The sequence below is a fragment of the Mustela nigripes genome, chromosome 7, assembly GCF_022355385.1.
Source record: "Mustela nigripes isolate SB6536 chromosome 7, MUSNIG.SB6536, whole genome shotgun sequence".
NCBI classification, from domain to species: domain Eukaryota; kingdom Metazoa; phylum Chordata; class Mammalia; order Carnivora; family Mustelidae; genus Mustela; species Mustela nigripes.
In genome coordinates this window covers 24,413,024-24,430,521 of record NC_081563.1, presented here as the reverse complement: position 1 = coordinate 24,430,521, position 17,498 = coordinate 24,413,024, and the positions used below count along the sequence as shown (strand labels likewise).

Genomic DNA, 17,498 nt, shown 5'->3' with positions numbered 1-17,498 from the left:
TTGTCAACACTCACTAAATGGCAAACACTCCACACATTTCCAGACATTCTGTGGGGGGCATCGCCATCCCTGGCTAAGAACCACAGGTAGGGAAGTAGAAATAACAGTTGGGATGCTTTTGGCTGCAAGAAAACAAAGGTGATTCTTAAAGTATCTTAGCTAAAATGGAAATCTATTTGTTTATGTGACAGAGAAACAACGGGAGTGGCTTGGGCTGCCACCTTTCTCCATCCAACAAAGAGCTCCCCTCCAAGGGAATCTGTAGGAGGGCAGGTTTTTCTGTGTTTGCCTCCACCAGCCCCTTTCTATTTGGGGGGAAATAATGAAACAGATGAGCAGCAAGGCCCTTTCAACTATGGAAGCCAAAGGGTGGGGGGTAGTGAGCTCTTCTTCTCACCTGTGGCATCTAGATTATTAGCAAGGGCTTAAGCACAGCCAACTGCAGGTGCCTGGCTGGGACTTAGAATCCAGAGAGGCCACACAGAGTCTCAAGGGTCCATCAGGGATAACATGTGCTAATGGTGCTGAGGCTGGGGTTTCTAGGTGTCCAGGGGGTGATGCGCGCCAGCAGGGCTGCAGGGGGTCAGTGGCAATGATGGCTCAGACATCATCCCAGGCTCACTGCCCAGTAATGGGCTTGACTGAGCCTTTGCTATCCTCGGCTCCTGCCTCTGCTCTGTTCTTCAGCCTTCCTATAGATTCTGTGAATGACCCACTACCCTTTCAGTAAATGACTTTCCCTACTAAGTTGGCTGCAGTTGATTTCCATTGCTTACAACCCAAACTCTCACTAATATAGTTGGAATGGAGAATCTAGGTAGGATGGAAAACCAGAAAGCAAGTGGGATGCTTCGAAGTCTCAGGGCACTTGGAAAAGGCAGCTGGGAATCAAAAGCCAACAGGACCCAGGGGCCACCAAGGCAATTTTCCATGATGGTGCCCGTGCCAGTGATCTTGTTGAAGACTGCGAATTCCTTCCCACAGGGGCAGTGCTCACCACCCGTGATGCCCCTTTCTTTGCCACATAGGGTTAAACAGACAGGTGACTCCAAGCTTGTCACCACCAGTTCTAGAAAACAGCGCTTGTTTGAACTTGAAAAAGCAACAACACCAATGCCTGAGTCTTTCCCTCCTCCCTGATCCACAAAGACACACAAAAGAAGGGCCAGTGTTGTTGCCATGGACTCTGTGGGTAAGGAGAGCCCCCTTGGCAGCAGAGGTGATTACTATACCCTCCTCCTCTTCCTCTAGCAGGAAATGGCCAAAGGTAAAAGCTTTGATGGGGGCAGGAATCCAGTAGAAGCTGTAGGAGGAACAAGAGAAGCACCCTCTGTTGGAGCAGCAAAGGGAAGGAACCTAGCTGTGAAGCTAGTTGCTTTCCTTGGAGACCTTCTGCTTCATGGTTGGACTTGGGAGTGGCTCTTGAAGTTTCCTAGTTAGTTGTTTACCCCTCCTCCACCCCTACCTCCCTGCCCCACCTCCTAAGTGCCTGGAAGGTAGAAGCCTTCAAGAGGCAGAGACTGGGGGTAGAGGGGTGGAGATCATGAGCTCTGGACCCGGAGTCGAATTTCCTGGGTCCAAATTCCAGCTCTGTCCAAAGCTGTGTATATATATGGGCAAGTTATTAAATGACTGTTCCTCAGTTTTCTCCCTTAGAATGATAAAAATAGTGAGAGCTACCTCACAAGATTACTCTGAAGATTAAATGAGTAGGGGCGCCTGGGTGGCTCAGTTGGTTGAACGTCTGACTCTTGCTCCAGCTAAGGTCCAGATCTCAGTGTTGTGAGATTGAGTCCTGGGTTGGGCTCCATACTCAGCACAGAATCTACTTAAGACTCTTGCCCTCCAACTGGACAGCCACATGCAGAAGAATGAAACTGGACCATTTCCTTATACTATACACAAAAATAGACTCAAAATGGAAGATAAATGTGAGTTAAAAATCATCAAAATCTTAGAGGAGAACACAAACAGCAACCTCTTCAACCTCGGATTCAGCAACTTCTTGCTAGACACGTCTCCAAAGGCAAGGGAAACAAAGGCAAAAATGAACTATTGGGACTTCATCAGGATAAAAAGGTTTGCACAGCAAAGGAAGCAGTTGACAAAACCAAAAGACAACCGACAGAATGGGAGAAGATATTTGCAAATGACACATCAGAATAAGGACTAGTATGTAAAATCTATAAAGAACTTATTAAACTCAATACCCAAAGAACAAATAATCCAATTGAGAAATGGGCAGAAGACATGAACAGACATTTCTGCGAAGAAATCATCCAGATGGCCAACAGACAATGAAAAATGCTCCACATCATTCGGCATCAGGAAATACAAATCAAAACCTCAGTGAGATACCACCTCACCTACCAGTCAGAATGACTAAAATTAACAAGTCAGGAAACAACAGATGTTGGTGAGGTTGCGGAGAAAGGGGAACCCTCCTACACTGTTGTTGAGAATGCAAGCTGGTGCAGCCACTCAACACACACAACAGTGTGGCGTTTCCTCAGAAAGTTGAAAATAGAGCTACTGTATGATCCAGCAATTGTATTACTAGGTATTTACCCCAAAGATACAAATGTAGTGATCTGAAGGGGCACCTGTACCCCAATGTATATAGCAGCAATGTCCACAATAGCCCAACTACGGAAAAGGTCCAGATGTCCATTGACAGATAAATGGATAAAGAAGATGTGGCGCACACACACACACACACACACACAGAGGAATATTACGCAGCATCAAAAAATGAAATCTTGCCATTTGCCATGATGTGGATGGAACTTGAGGGTATTATGCTAAGTGAAATAAGTCAATCAGAGAATGACAACTATCATATAAGCTCACTGATATGCGTAATTTAAGAAACAAAACGGGATAATCAGGAAAGAGGAAAAAATAAAACAAGGTGAAACCAGAGAGGGAGACAAACCCTAAGAGACTCTAAGTCATAGGAAATAAACTGAGGGTTGCTGGAGGGGGTGTGAAGGGCTGGGGTAACTGGGTGATGGACATTAAGGAGGGCGTGTGATGTAACGAGCATTGGTGGGTGTTACATTAAGACTGATGAATCACAGACCTGTACCTCTGAAACACTAATACATTACATATTAATTAATTGAATTAAAATACTTTAAAAAATAAATCTTACCCTTTGCCGCTCTCCCCAGCGCTCTCTCTCTCAAATAAATAAATAATTTTTAAAAAAAGATTAAATGAATTATAAATACAATGTGCTCAGAATGGGGCCTGGCACAGAGTAGGATCTCAGTACATGTAAAGTAAAAGTCTTAGTTCCTCTGGGTGGCGCCTAGCACCAGGTTGGGTCTTCCAACCTGTTGAATAAAGGATCCAGTTCTCCAAAGAGTCCTGAACGGAACCAGGAAGTTAGGAAGAACAAGGTCATCACAGTCTGGGAGGGCCCCAGATTAATGTTTGCTCCTTAAAACCAGAGAGATAACCTATCTCTCTTATCAGAGAGATAAGTCCGGCACCGCAGGAACTCTGCAGCAGGCCCGCAGCGTACGCACACAGGCATGCCCGCACAAACACGCATGCGCACACACACGCACAGGCTCACACACACACAGGCGCACAGCCGGCCTCACGCAGCCCAGCCTCCAGCACCCAGCACCTTCCTTACATCCCCAACAGCTCCTTGCCCCCTTTGACCTACTTTCCCAGGCATGGGATTCCACCAGTCACTTTTCTCAGCCTACAGTCCACTTCTGTACCCTCAGTGTTCAAGATCCAGGCGCTCCTGGAAGAGGGAAAGAGGACCTGGAAAACCCAGCGCTCGTAAGCTCCTCCTGCCATGAACCCTCTGGCTTTCTCTTCTCAACGTTCCTAACACAGAGTTGGAAATCTGCAGAGCTGTTGACTTCTCTGTAGGTCTGGGAGCAGACAGCCGCGCCCTTGTCCCAACTTCTCTTTTCGGGCCAGAATAATACCTTTAGTGACAATACTATGACTACTGGTACTGCTGCTAGTGACAATAGTACAACTACTGCTGCTGCTGGTACTTAAAACATGCTAAGTACTCTTCTGTACCCCTTTTGGATAGTAACTCTTTATCATCCTCTTAACAATCTTATGAAGAGGTAAGTACTATAATCATCATTCCATTTTACAGATGGGTAAACTGAGTCACAAAAAAATGGTGGCTAGCCCAAGGCCATGCAACTAGTAAGAGGCAACCAATCTGTCCCCAGTGTCTGAACCATTAACCACTGCAAGAACTTTACTTTGAGCCCTGAAAGGCTTGTAGCACCCCACCCCCACTCACACACGTAGTTCAAAGCAAATCTAGGACTCCATCATAAAACAACGTGAGAAGGTACAGCAGAGTTCTGACTGTTTTCCCTAGTGGCTACTTCAGCGCTTTAAAAAATAATCGTTCCAGACATACATTTTCCCCGCCTTGTCTTGTTCCCCCAGACATACATATTTTCCCCCTGGTGCCGTAAGCATACGTTGCTCAGCCTCACAGGTAATCCAAGCATTGGTTTCTCCTCCCTCTGACCAGAGCAGCCTCTACCTGAGAAGTTCAAGGTTGGTCAAGCCTGGGATGGGTTGCTGCCCCCTGGGAGGCATGGAAAGTGCTTCTCGGTTGGAAGGGGATTGACTTTGCGCCCCCCTCCCCGCCCCCCCATCTGTAAATGGCTGGAGGGGCTGGCTGCCCTGGAGGACAGTATTGTGTGAATTGAGGAGTGTCCCTTGGGAGATGAAGGGGACTGCCAGGGCTCTGTGTTTGTGTGTGTGTGTGTGTTGACGGGGGTATCTTAGAGCCCCTCCCTGGTCGCCTTGACCCACTGACTCTTCTAGTCACGGAGGAGATTTCTGGCCCCCATTCCAGTAGTGGCAAGTAGGCCGTAGTGTGTTCTTGGTCAACGGTTGTCCCTGAAAGAATGCCCCCCCCCCAAACCCTTCCTTTCATTTCAGTCAGTTCTGTGACAGAATACTAACAGAACTGCAGATTTTGCAGCCTCCAATTTACTGCCTCTCCCTCATTCAGCATGCAGCAAGGACCACCCCCACCCCCAAGACATACACACCTAGTTCCAGGGCCTGGACTAGGTTGAAAAGGTGAGTAAAACTCACAGGGCCAGCGATCACACATGCTCAGAGTCGGGGGGACCTCATGCCTCATTTCCTTGCGGTACTCCCCCCCCCACCCATCCGTCTGCCACCACACTGCGGGACAGAGATAGGGTTTCACGTTTCTCCAAAGCCCCAACAACAATGGGACCCACAACAGTCCCATTGCCTAGCTCAAAGCCTTGAGGTCCATAATCCCCCATACGTGTTTGACAATCTGAGTCTGGAAGCCGGGGAGACCTGAAAATTTATTTAGCCCCATGGTTCTCCAAGGGGTAATACTTCCTCCCTAAGAAGCGTTTTGAAAATTTGTGGAGCACTTTTGTTCGCTGGGAGGAGAGGGTCACAGCAGCTACATGTCTTGCAATGCAGGGGACAGTCCTATAGAATGCCCTGTCCTCCCTCCCACCTGTCTCTCCAGTGTTTCCTCCAGACATTCGTGCACTGAAAACCCGAGTCATCATTTCCAGAGCCTGGAAACTCTAATTCCATATTACCTAGAAACCACTCTTTTGCGTGGTTTTTAACGTATAGGGAATATTCTAGATATACCACTTCTCTGAACATCAAGGGAAAATTGTGCTTGATTTTAGCCTTCACTTTCCCAAGCGTTGTTGGCTGCTGTGGAAAATCACTTCACCGATGGTGGCACCTGCTCTTGGTAGTGGAATTGCCAAGAAGACAACATGTGGATATCGGTTTGCATGGGCGCTGCGGCTGTCAAGTTGAATCTACATGGGGACTCAAACATTTCTCATTGAGTCTTTCCGTGTAATGGGGGTTTGGCATTTCCATATTGAATAGGTCACTGAATGTAGGTATGGACGTGTCTGGCTATCCTCTTACTTCTCCTAGTGGTTTATTACTAGAGCATTAAATGGAATTTAAATTAAATTTTGAAATGTTGAGGGTGGTCATTTTTAGGAATTTCATTTCAGGATAATATAGGGGGTGTTACATTTGTTACAAAAGGGGGCCATGGAGTCTGATGAGGGGAAGGACCCTGGAGCGAGTTCAATCCCACAGCTTTGGTCTCAGCTGTCCCCAGTGGATGCAACCCTACCGAAATTTTAAAGTTTTCCAGAATACAAGTTTACACTATCCTCCACAGCAAACCATTTATTAAATTATTCATTTTGTGAGTCTCTGAAATGATGGTGTGCTTGGGACCACAATGAATATCAGTCCCTTCTAAACTCCTTTTCTTGCCTTGAGATGGACCTTGATCCAGGCAGTGGGAAGGGAGAAGGGCTGGGAAGGCTGGAAACAGAGACACTTTGGAGATAAGAGGCTGGGTTGTAGGCACTGTGTGGACAACAATCTGGGAATGTCTCTGGGTCTCATGCGCAAAATGAGGCATCTGGGCTGGGTCGATCTAGTGCTGTGGCAAACTGTGACTCTGTCTGGTTCTTTGGTTCTGCAGGATGGCTCAGAGTGGGCGTAGCAGGTAAAGAGACGGTCTTTAAAGTCAGTCTGGTCTCTGAATCCTGCCCTTCCACTCAATAGCAGGTGACCTTCTGCAAATGACTTAACCTATCTGAGGCTCAGTGACCTCACCTATAATAAGAGGATCAAAAAGCACCCATCTGGTAGGGTGTTTGTGCACGCTAAGACAAAGGACACAGGAATCCTGGCACGTGTTAAATATGCTTGCTACCACGCCGTTGCCTTGCCCTGTGCCAAAGACTTGCCCCTTACCTGGCGGATATATTTCTGTTGTCTTCTGATGTGTGCTGTGATAGGATGTGAGGACCCCACTGATACACTGTGGTGCCACATCCCAGAGGGTTTCACCTCACCCCAATACCAAGCAGCCTAGTCTGATGTTGCTGATTTCAATAGCCAGCCCTGACCAAAGCTAAAATCTTGTGCTCCAGGCCACGGAGGCCCAAACAACACCAAGATAAAATCATCAGTTTAATAATAGGATGATATGAACTTGTTGTTTACTCACTTAACAAATAAGCAGAGCAGAAATTGTTACGCAAGTCGATAGAGCAGTGTTACTAGTCTGCCTCACTGGCTCTCCACACTGTGTGGAGCAGTTTGGGTGGAACACAACCTCTTGCCTACACTAATAAAAGCATGCTATTCCCGAATCAAAATAACAGTAGCCTCCTCTAGGGTTCCCGACCAAGATAAACGTTGTTGGAATAGTTAGGGTGCTATGCCTCTATTCCCCTGGCAAGTTTGGCTCAGTAGATGTCAGAAGGTGAGGAGGACAGAGCCCAAGGTGATGACACTCTCAGGAAGCAAGTGGATCTAGCAGACATGCAGACTGACCTAGCTTTGCCCCAGATGGAGGTTTCTACTGGATCAGTAGGCTCATCAAGGCAACAGGCTTGATGCTTTCTCTGCCTGAAGGCAGGGGGCTGGGTGGGAAGGCCCTCTCTGGTCACATTTCTCTCTGAGCCTCAATTATGAGTCTGTGACTCAGAGCCTCTCCATGGCTGAGAGGTGCTAATTGGTTCACATGCTGCTTTCCAAGATGTGAGCTGGGAAGGGCTAGCTGTTTTGGTGCAGCCCATTCCAGAATATTCCCTAGGGTTCTCTGTGATCCTGGGGCAGGACATGGGGGAGGGATGGTGAAGAGGAGAGAAGTGCTGGAAAATTCGATCAAGGAGTAGAAATGATAAATCCGTTGGCTCCAGAATTATGTCGGCTGAAGATAGCAGACGACTTCAAGGATGAAAATTCTAGGGATTTTTCCCACCAATCTGTAAGCAAGTAGATGTACCTGTCTGTTTGTCCCTAGTGGGATTACACACAAGTCCCTGTGGTTTAAGCTCTGAAGGGTCATAGAGGATAAATGCAAAAACATGGTTACCTCTGACCAAGTCCTTGAAAGTCTCTAAGACCATATACATAACCATTTGTTCTTGTGCTTTCTTCCCTTACTGGGACCAACAAGGAGTTAGAGGTAAGTCAGTGCCAACAAGACCTGATAGACAAAACATTGTGTGTTTGTGTGCGTGCATGTGTAATTGTGTGTGTATGTGTGTGTGTGCTGGGAGGAGTTTGCAAAATGAATAGGGTCTGGGGCACATTTTATCGGGTAAATTGGGGACTTCCCAAGAATGAACATGCTTGGCCATGAGCTGGCCTGGCCTGCTTCTTTGGATAAGAGGGCCGAGGCACACATGGCTTTATTAATAGCCCCAGCATCCCAGAATCCTTTTTCCCTAAACTAGTTCCATTTGTGGTTTCAATGGGGTTTTGTGCTTGGTTCTCATGAGTTATTTTCTGTCCTCTGCCCTCTGCCCTCTGCCCTTCTGCAGTGGGTCAGCCAGGGGAGCTGAGCTAGGGACCCGACTGGTGGCACGGGGGCCAGTCCTCCAAGAAGAAAGAAAGGCTATGGGGGTGGGGTGGGGCCTTCCAGAGAAAGTCCCCACCAAGTGCTTTGTGAGGACTCCAAGGTTACTGCTGCAGAGAACGGACACTGATGGGAGCAAACTAGGCATTTAGGAAAAAAAAAATCCAAGTGGAGGTGCTTCTGAGGACTACCAAGGCCTAAGGCTCACCCCTAAAGGAAGGGATAAACATGTTCCCTGTGCACAAGGACTGAGTTCTCCAAAATTTGCAGCCCAGAATTCCCTGAATAAGTGCTAAGGCCACAAATACAAGCTCGGCTCCTTGTTCCCATCTTCCTTCTTGCTGGGAGCCAGGGTTTGCTGTAGTAACAAAAGACTCCATTGCGCTGACAAGACACTTCATGCCCAGCATCACAACCCAACACCTTCCCAAGTTAGGTCAATTTTGTTAAGAAAAAGAGAGCATCTTGTGGCACAATAACTGTCATTATTTGAAGAATAGTGGCGCTGTTCATCACACCTGTTCCTTACTACCCTCCAGGGATACTGGATACTGGACAGATAATTAAGTTTATCATCACACTTTGGAAGAAAGAGCAGTGCAGCTGGCTGTAGGACCTCTGGGAGCGGGGGGCAGTGGCTCCAGCAACTCGGGGCTGGGGCATGGACATTTGGGAGAAAAGTCTACCCTTGATTTGCAGATTTGGGGCTGAATGACTCACTATTCATTGAAGCTTGAAGTGGTGGATGTGGGTGAGAAGAAACAGAAGAGTGAAAGTGAAAAGGAGAGTAAGGATGAAAGCCAGGGGTAGTTCACCTCGAGGGGAAGTAAAGGAGGGAAGAAAGGAGGGAAAAATCACGCTTAAGCCAACTTTGTGTTTCTTAAGTCATTCTTGTGCCTAGAACGTGCTTAAGGAAGGAAAGAGAGAAGGAGGAAGGTGGCAAGCCACCAGAATGACAAGGGAACGAATATTTATCCAGCACCTTCTCTGTGTCTCATACTTTGGTTGTTGTTGTAGAGTGTGTGTGTGTGTGTGTGTGTGTGTGTGTGTGTGTGGTGTACTTGGAATATATCACCACACTCGATTATTCACTTATTCTCGTGTTCCAGATGAAGGTCCAGCAGTTCAGAGACAGGTACCCAAAGGCCCACAGGTAGAAAGTCATAGAGATCCGATGGGATCCCAGCCTGTTTGACTCCGCCCACCCTTACCTTTCACAGTAAGGTAAGAAGAAAACCAACTACAGTCGGTCAGAGTGCAAAGGTAGAGAGAATTAGTAGTTCCAAAGGGAGGCAGGAACAAACCAAAGTTTATTCAAGAAAGGGGAGATCTGGGGCACCTGGGTGGCTCAGTGAGTTGAGCCTCTGCCTTCGACTCAGGTCATGATCTCAGGGTCCTGGGAGGAAGCCCCGCATCGGGCTCTCTGCTCAGCAGGGAGCCTGTTTCCCCCTCTCTCTGCCTGCCTCTCTGCCTGCTTGTGCTCTCTCTCTCTCTCTGTCAAATAAATAAATAAACAAAATCTTTAAAAAAGAATATAGGGGAGATCTGAGCGTTCCTTTAGACAAAGTGGATGGAGCACCAAGATTGGAAGAAATGAAAGATCCTGAATGGGATGTGGTGGGGTGGGGAGTGGGCCTGAGGACAAATGGCCTCTACAGATAATGTGGGCAATAAAGAGAACACCCCGGAGGGGAAGGCGGGGGCTCGGGGAAGTCTGCAGAAATTGGAACCTAATGGAAAATAAGAGTTCACTAGAAGAAAAGACAGAGAAGGACATTTAAGGCAGGGAAAGTCAAATGGACAATGTGAGGAGGGCTACAACACATGAACTGTGTATCAGTTAAGATTGTTTGGCAGAGAGTAGCAGAAAACCCTCACCTAGTGGCTTAAATGAGTAAGGGGTTCATCTTTCTCATACAACTGGGAGACTAGAGGGAGATAGCCCAGGTCTGGTATGGCAGTTTAATGAGGCCCTTGGAGACCCAACTTCTTCTGTCCTCCTGTTCTGACATCCCCAACTCAAAGCTTCTGTCCTGTTCCTCACAAAGGGGTTGCTGCACCACCAAACATTGTGTCTGAGATCAAGGAAGGAAGAGGGAGGAAGTGATGGACTTGGTGGGAAGCTATTCTCCAGGATTTCTGCCTACCTTGGGCCAGCTAGAATGGTATCATCAACCTGGTACCTTACCTGCAAGACAGGGTGGGAATTTGAGTATTTCTCTTTCCACCCTCTGTACTATATATGGGACACAAGGTAGAAGAGTATCAGAATGGAGGTTGACCAAACCAAGCTATGGAATCTGCCACAGTGTGTTTAGCAAAATTGTGAATGGTCCAGATTAGATGAAGATGAAGGAGGGACTGCAGAGAGGGTTGGTAGGTGGAGCTGAATTGTGAGTGTCCTTTCTCACCAGGCTTGGCTATAACTACTTAGAAGAATCCAGACCCCAGGGGACTGTCAGTCCTTTAGTTGTGACCCAGGGTTTGGTCATTGGCAAGCAGGTGACTATATCTTTCCAAAATGGTCTACTCTTAGTTTTCAGAAGAATGTCATAGATAAACATGATTCCTTTTCCCATCAAATTCCTTCTTTCTTACATCCATCCATCCATCCATCCATCCATCTGGTGTCAAAGAAGCATTTATTATCTTCGCACCAGATGTTGTGCTAAGCTTGTTCTCCCCCTGCCCTTCTCTCAGTCTCTCCTTTTTAATCTCTCCTTCTCTTCCCCAGGCTGGGCCAAGACCTTTTGCAAACGTGGGAGCCTGAGGATGAAGAGTTATCTAAGACAGTTGCTATTTCAGTCCCGAACTTGAAGCTAAAAATGTTCAAATGGAAAAAAGAAAAAAAGTTTAAAAATATAGATGTGTATTTTTCTAAAACCCCATTAAGCTGTCAAGGGCCCTCAGTGTGTGTTTCCTTTCCCATCGTTGCTAATCAGCAAGGTATGTGTGTGCCCCAAACAGAGGAGTAGCCAGCCAGCCTCCTCCTCCTACTTTTTCTCCCCCAACCTCTTTCTGCTGTTGCTGGCACCAGAGCTGTTCCCCAGGCTTGGGAACCTGGGAACTGGGCCTCCACTCCCCAGGGAGACTGCTGGATGGAACAGCACCCCAGCCCCTCCATAGCAGCTGGAAAACCAGCTCTGCCTTTCCCAATGGCACATTTGGACTGTCTGGGCTCAAATCCTGGCTGCACCCCTTACTAGATGTGTAACTTTAAGTGCTTTATTATTTCTGCATCTCAGCTTCCTCATCTGTAAAATGGGGATAGATAACATTAGGCATGTCTTAGTGTCACTGCGACATTAGCATTTAGAATAGGGACCGTGTTCACAGAACTCAGTGTACGCTGTCCGTTATCACTGTTACTGTTTCCAGAAGTGCTATTGCCTCATTGCACTCCATTCCTTTCCCCACCTTTAGACCGTCTTAGAACACAAGAGATGAAAAACAGACCCTGAGATCCCCTTATCCCATCACATGACACCTGTCATACCAGCCACGCAGACAGAAGCCTGAGGAGGAGGGGCTCGGAAGAGAGACTCTGACGGTGGGGAGGCACGGGCCAGTCCCAGGCAGGGGGACTGCACTCCCAGCCCAGATTCAAGGCAACCCCTTGGGACACCCCCTCACCTTCGATGTCTCTTTTGGCTCAACAGGTGACTGCCTCAAAGGAGGTATTTACAAGAGGAGGTTTGAGGAAGTCAGAAGGAGCACTTTCTAGCTCTGGAATCAATGATTCTGATACTTATTTACATAAATAGTCAGCACCATGGCCAGCCAGTGAATAAGAGGTATGGAGCCCCGGGTCTGGGGGGATTGTGAACATTCCCATCTATTGACCTGGGTGATTTAGGACTAGCCCTTCTAGAAGGAGAAGTGCGTGTGTGTGTATATATGTACATGTACATACATATACCATGTTAATGGTTTATTTGTTTCTATGTATTATTAATGTTTTGACATCTTAAAAACCTTTCTGGCTGGGGAGAAATGCTCATCCCAAGGCTAGCCAATCATTAGGCAGAGCAGAGAACTCAGCTAAGCACGTGTCTTTGCGGTACAAACTAAGCAGTCCAGAGCCACACACCTCCACTATCCTAGCCACTGCAGAAGGCAATATGCCCCTGCTTTTATCACACAGGGTCAGGTACCAGGCACTAGAGACCATTTCTACAGCCAAAGTCTATCGAAATTATTCCAACTAGTCAATCCTAAGCTGTTGACCCTGCTCTGACTTGCCTTTCCCCCAGCAACCCCAATAAAGACTGTGACCTAAACCTTCTCTTTGCTCCTGTCTTTTGCCTCCCGACCACCCTGGTGTCTTCCCATGTGACTCTGCGTGGAGCCCCTTGCCTTCTGTGTTTAGCACCCGTGAATGCAATAAATTTGGGGTTTTTTGAGCTTTTGTCTCCTCTCATGACAGCACCTGGATGACCATTACGTGAAAGATCCCAGAACCAGGTGCAAAAGTTCCCCAAATATCTCCCCGGCCGATGACATTTTTGCAGTCTTTTCACTACATCTGCTGATTAGAAATGAAGTTAACTGTTTGTTGGGTGTCCCGCATGCATAACGGGGTCCAACACAGGTATGTCAGGACCCCAGCTTTCCAGAAGCTTGCAATTTAGTTGGGAAGATAAGTTATGAACAGGTGAATTGTTCAATGACAACAGATTCAAATGACAGTTTGAGTCCGCCCGGGTTAGCTCAGGATGAGGAGCAATAAATGATAGCCCCAGGGTCCTGGGAAAGGCCTCTGTGTGGGGGTCAGGAGACAAAGGCTCTGCTCCCAGCACTACCAACATCTTGGTCTTACCGGAGTCATCTTTGACCTCTTTGGAGGTGAGTGGTTGGCCTGGACCCCTAGCTCCCTGTATTCACCCCTCTGGGCCTCAGTCTCCTCATTTTATAAATATGGTGGGACTGGGTGCTCCTTCTCTAGGTTGGTGTCCCCCTCCTGTCCGTGGGTCTTAGAGTAACTGCTACCTACATTCGGGGCCGGGACCAGACTTGTGCTGGCAGACACGCAGCCTGGCCTGTCCTCACACCTTACCCTCCTGCTTCTGGGGGGAGAAGTACCCCCGATCCGCCCTGGACAGCAGGTGGGCCAGGGAGAAGCAGGGTCTGGGGGGAGCCCCACATGGGGATTTCTGCCCCAGGAGCGCATAACCTCAGCGTCTGATTCACTGTGTAAGACACCCAGAGAGCGAGAACTAAGGTACTTTTATTTGGGGGAACAGTTATCATCGTCCCTCATTTGCTTTATATGACACAAGGGTTCAAATTCTAGCACTTTCCTGTGGACCACTGGCCTGAAGGAGACCTCGCCATGTGGCTACAGTGGTGACTTCTCAGCACAGCTTTCCCTGGCGTCCTTCTCAGAGGCCTGGACCACATCCCTTATTCATGTCCAGATGCTTGCGAGCCCAGCACACTAACGTCCTCTCTGTCCTTCTTGTTCAAGCCTGCCTCCGTGAAAGGTGCCATGGGGAGAAACAACTTCTTTCGTAGCAGCAGAAACCTTACTTAACAGCTAGAAGGCTTTAGGCTGCAAGGTCTACAAAATCCTACTGAGAGTGGCTTCAAACATACCAACATCCACTACTGTATTTAATAGAACATCGGGAAACAGGCAGGGGTTAGGACCGTTTGATGGCCCAGTGATTTCAGCAGGGCCTAGGCTTTTCCTGTCTTTTCTCTCTACGGTTCTCACGGATAAAAGATGGCAGCCCTAGTTCCAAGTGGCAAGTCCTCACCTGGGAGACCATAACTGGAAGTGGGTAGTGACTAAAGGCCATTTCTCTTCCCATGTCTCTTTAATCAAGGAGGAAAGTCTTTCCCAAACAGGATTCCTTCATGTTTCACCTGCCAGAACTGGATCAGATGCCCACTCCAGACCAGTCACCGGCAAAGGTCCTTCTTTGTTGACTAAGACCATGCATTGTCAAAGGGGGCGATGTCACCCTCCAGGGGGTGAAAATGGGTTTCAGGGAGCAAAAATTCTTACTCTTTTTATGTATAAAGCAGAGATACACATACAGCATATAAACATACACAGTATATCTATGGTGTTAAAATTTCGTGGGAGGCTACTAGGGGGAAGAAAGTCTAAAAAGATTCCATAGGGTGATAAAAATAACAATGTTATTATTATAATAATAACAATTTTTTTAAAAAAGCTTGATCAGCACAAGTGCCCACATGGGGATGTTCATGGCAGTTTTATTCATAACAGCCCAAACTCGGAAGCAACCAAGATGTCTTTCTGTAGGTGAATGGGTAGATAAACCACGGGTCCCTCTAGACAATGGAATTTCATTCAGCGTCAAGAAGAAATGAGCTAGTCAAACCATGAAAAGACATGGAGGAAACTTAAATGCATATTACTAAAGGAAATAAGCCAATCTGAAAATGTTACACACTGTAGGATTCCAACTCTATGACATTCTAGAAAAGGTAAAACTGTAAGACAGTAAAAAGATCAGTGGTTGCCAGCAGTTAGTGGGGAGGGATGAGTAGAGCACAGGGGATTTTTAGATCAGTGAAATTGAATATCTGATAGGATATATATAATATGATCGATCACAATGCTGTATGATGTTATTATGCTGGAAACACGTCATTGTATATTCATCCAAACCAGTAGAATACACACCAGCAAGAGTGAACCCTGATGTATACTCTGGGCTCTGGGTGATGATGACATGTGGGTGCAAGTTCATCCTTGGTCACATAGGTACCATTCTGGTGGGGGATGGAGATAATGGGTGGGGGGGAATACTATACATGTGTGGGAGCAGGGAGAATTTGGGGAAACTCTGTCTCTTCCCCATCAATGTCACTTTGAACCTAAGACTGCTCTAAAAATATAGTCTTGAACAACAACAACAACAAAGAACCATTGGCCTGGACCAGTTACAACACTTTGCCAGGCCCCGGGGATATTTCCCTTGGCCAGAAAGTCTGGGGAATGATGGCCAAATAGGCACCAACAATGTTTGCCACATCCTGCTTAGAAAGAACCGTGCTTTGTGGGGTGAATGCTCTGTGGGTGTGCGTAGGTGTGAAACTTTCAGGGCACGCCGCCTTCGGTGTGTACTCATCACTCACCTGCTTGCAAAGATGGGCAGGGTTGGTGAGCTCCACGCTTGAGTTGGGTTTGTAAGCTGAGGGCCAGAGCTGAATTTCTGGGGATAGTGATGAGACTAAGCCAAGGACTGTGGGGGAAAGAACAGAGACATTGAAAGGAGCTTTTTATGGAGTTTGGCGGCGTGGTGAGAGACTGTGTTAAATGATTCAAAATATGTATTTTTTTTTCTCTCCGTGTACGGCTCCAACAACATAAAGTCTGTAGCTCGAGATCGTTAGCATTCTATCCCAAGGAGTGCAGACCACCATGACCAGTGAAAAAATCGAGGGGACCAATCTTGTTGCACAGTTGACTAACTCCAGGCATTATGAGGAAGACAAAGGAATAAGGTGTCTTGCATTCCTCCGTTCCTAGAATTCAACTCTAATCATGCAGAGAAGTTAATAAGGTTGGGATTATTCAAGTCCATTTCAGTGTAAAGAAGATCTGTGTTTTGACTAAGGAAGGACACATTGATGCCTCTGTGAAGATTAGGACACTGAGAAACACAAAGGAATGTAAAGCTGTGTAGTTTTACTTTTTTACGAAACTGCATCAGTTTAGCACTTACTGGATGACGACATCCAGTAGGGTCCCTTTTATGGGGGAGGGGGGGCATATGAAGACACACCCATACCATCTGCCCTCCCAGAACTCAAGGAAATCAAACACATCTGCATAGGCTGGAACAGAAAAGAGACACCTCTGGCTCACCCCATGCGTGAAAGTCATTCTTTTTTTTTTTTTTTAAAGGTTTTTATTTATTTATTTATTTGACAGAGAGAGATCACAAGTAGGCAGAGAGGCAGGCAGAGAGAGAGGAGGAAGCAGGCTCCCTTCTGAGCAGAGAGTCCGACGCGGGACTCGATCCCAGGACCCTGAGATCATGACCTGAGCCGAAGGCAGCGGCTTAACCCACTGAGCCACCCAGGCGCCCGTGAAAGTCATTCTTCTCTTTCCCTTGAACTTGTTAGAAAGATCCAGTTCACAATGACCTTGGTCTTTGTCTTAGAGGAAACTGAGCAGCATTTTGGATCTAGCCTCTGGAAAGACAAGCAACTGCCTCAGTTGGGGTGCTCCCTGAAGTCAACCCCCGCCCCCATGGAGCTCTTTGCCAGAGGCTTCCACTCATTACCCACTTGCCTCTCAACCTCCCAGCTCCCTCTCTCCCCAGCTCCCCCACTTGCTTGGGCTGTCACTCTCCACCTGAGTCCTCTTTCTGCTCTTCTGTGGCCCATTGGGCCCCTGAGTTCCTTGGTTAGGGCCCACCCATCTTTTCCCTTACCCCGGTTGGCCCACCTGCACTGATGCACCCTGGTTTCCACACCCCACTAGCCCCTGCTCAAAGCCCACCCTGCCAGCCTGGAGCAGCACTGGTGGGACATTACTCCTCACTCTTACACTCCCCACTTGGGTGACTGCAAGCACTGTCACCTTTCCTTCTCTTTTAAATCGATTTCATCGTGATAGAACTTACAAGAAATGCACCCATTTAAGGGTTCAGTGCAATGGGTTCTCAACAATGTATACACCCCTGCAGATGCCTCCCCCTCTGTAAAGCATTTTTATACCCAAGGCCCTTTCCCCAACAACTCTCAGGAAACCGCTGATCACTTTTTAGTTCTATGTCTTCTAGAATTTGATATAAAAGGAGTCAAACAGCACGTTCCTTTTTCTCAGCAGGCTTTTGAGACTGATCTGTGTCATTGCCTATAGGCATAGTTCCTGTCTTTTTACTGATGAGTCGTATGTCATTGTATGCTTGTGCCACCCAACTTTTACCTGCTCACCCACTGATGGATGTTGGTTTCTTTTCCTGCCCTGCGGCTATAATAAATAAAGCTGTGATGGGTACATGTGCACTTGCTTCTGTATGGACAGATATTTTTCATGTCTCACAGGCAAATACCTAGGACTAGAATTCCTGACTCACTTGGCAAGAGTCTGTTTAAC

The 17,498-nt window shown here is 47.3% G+C and overlaps 1 long non-coding RNA gene across 1 annotated transcript in view; it reads right to left on the bottom strand.

Annotated features, from left to right (window-relative positions):
* Positions 1-15,537: 15,537 nt before the first annotated feature.
* Positions 15,538-17,498, bottom strand: part of LOC132022269 (uncharacterized) — a 39,550-nt gene continuing 37,589 nt past the window's right edge. Inside the window, exon 3 of the long non-coding RNA XR_009405568.1 lies at positions 15,538-15,633. This is a non-coding gene — a long non-coding RNA (uncharacterized LOC132022269). The remainder of the gene's footprint in view (positions 15,634-17,498) is intronic.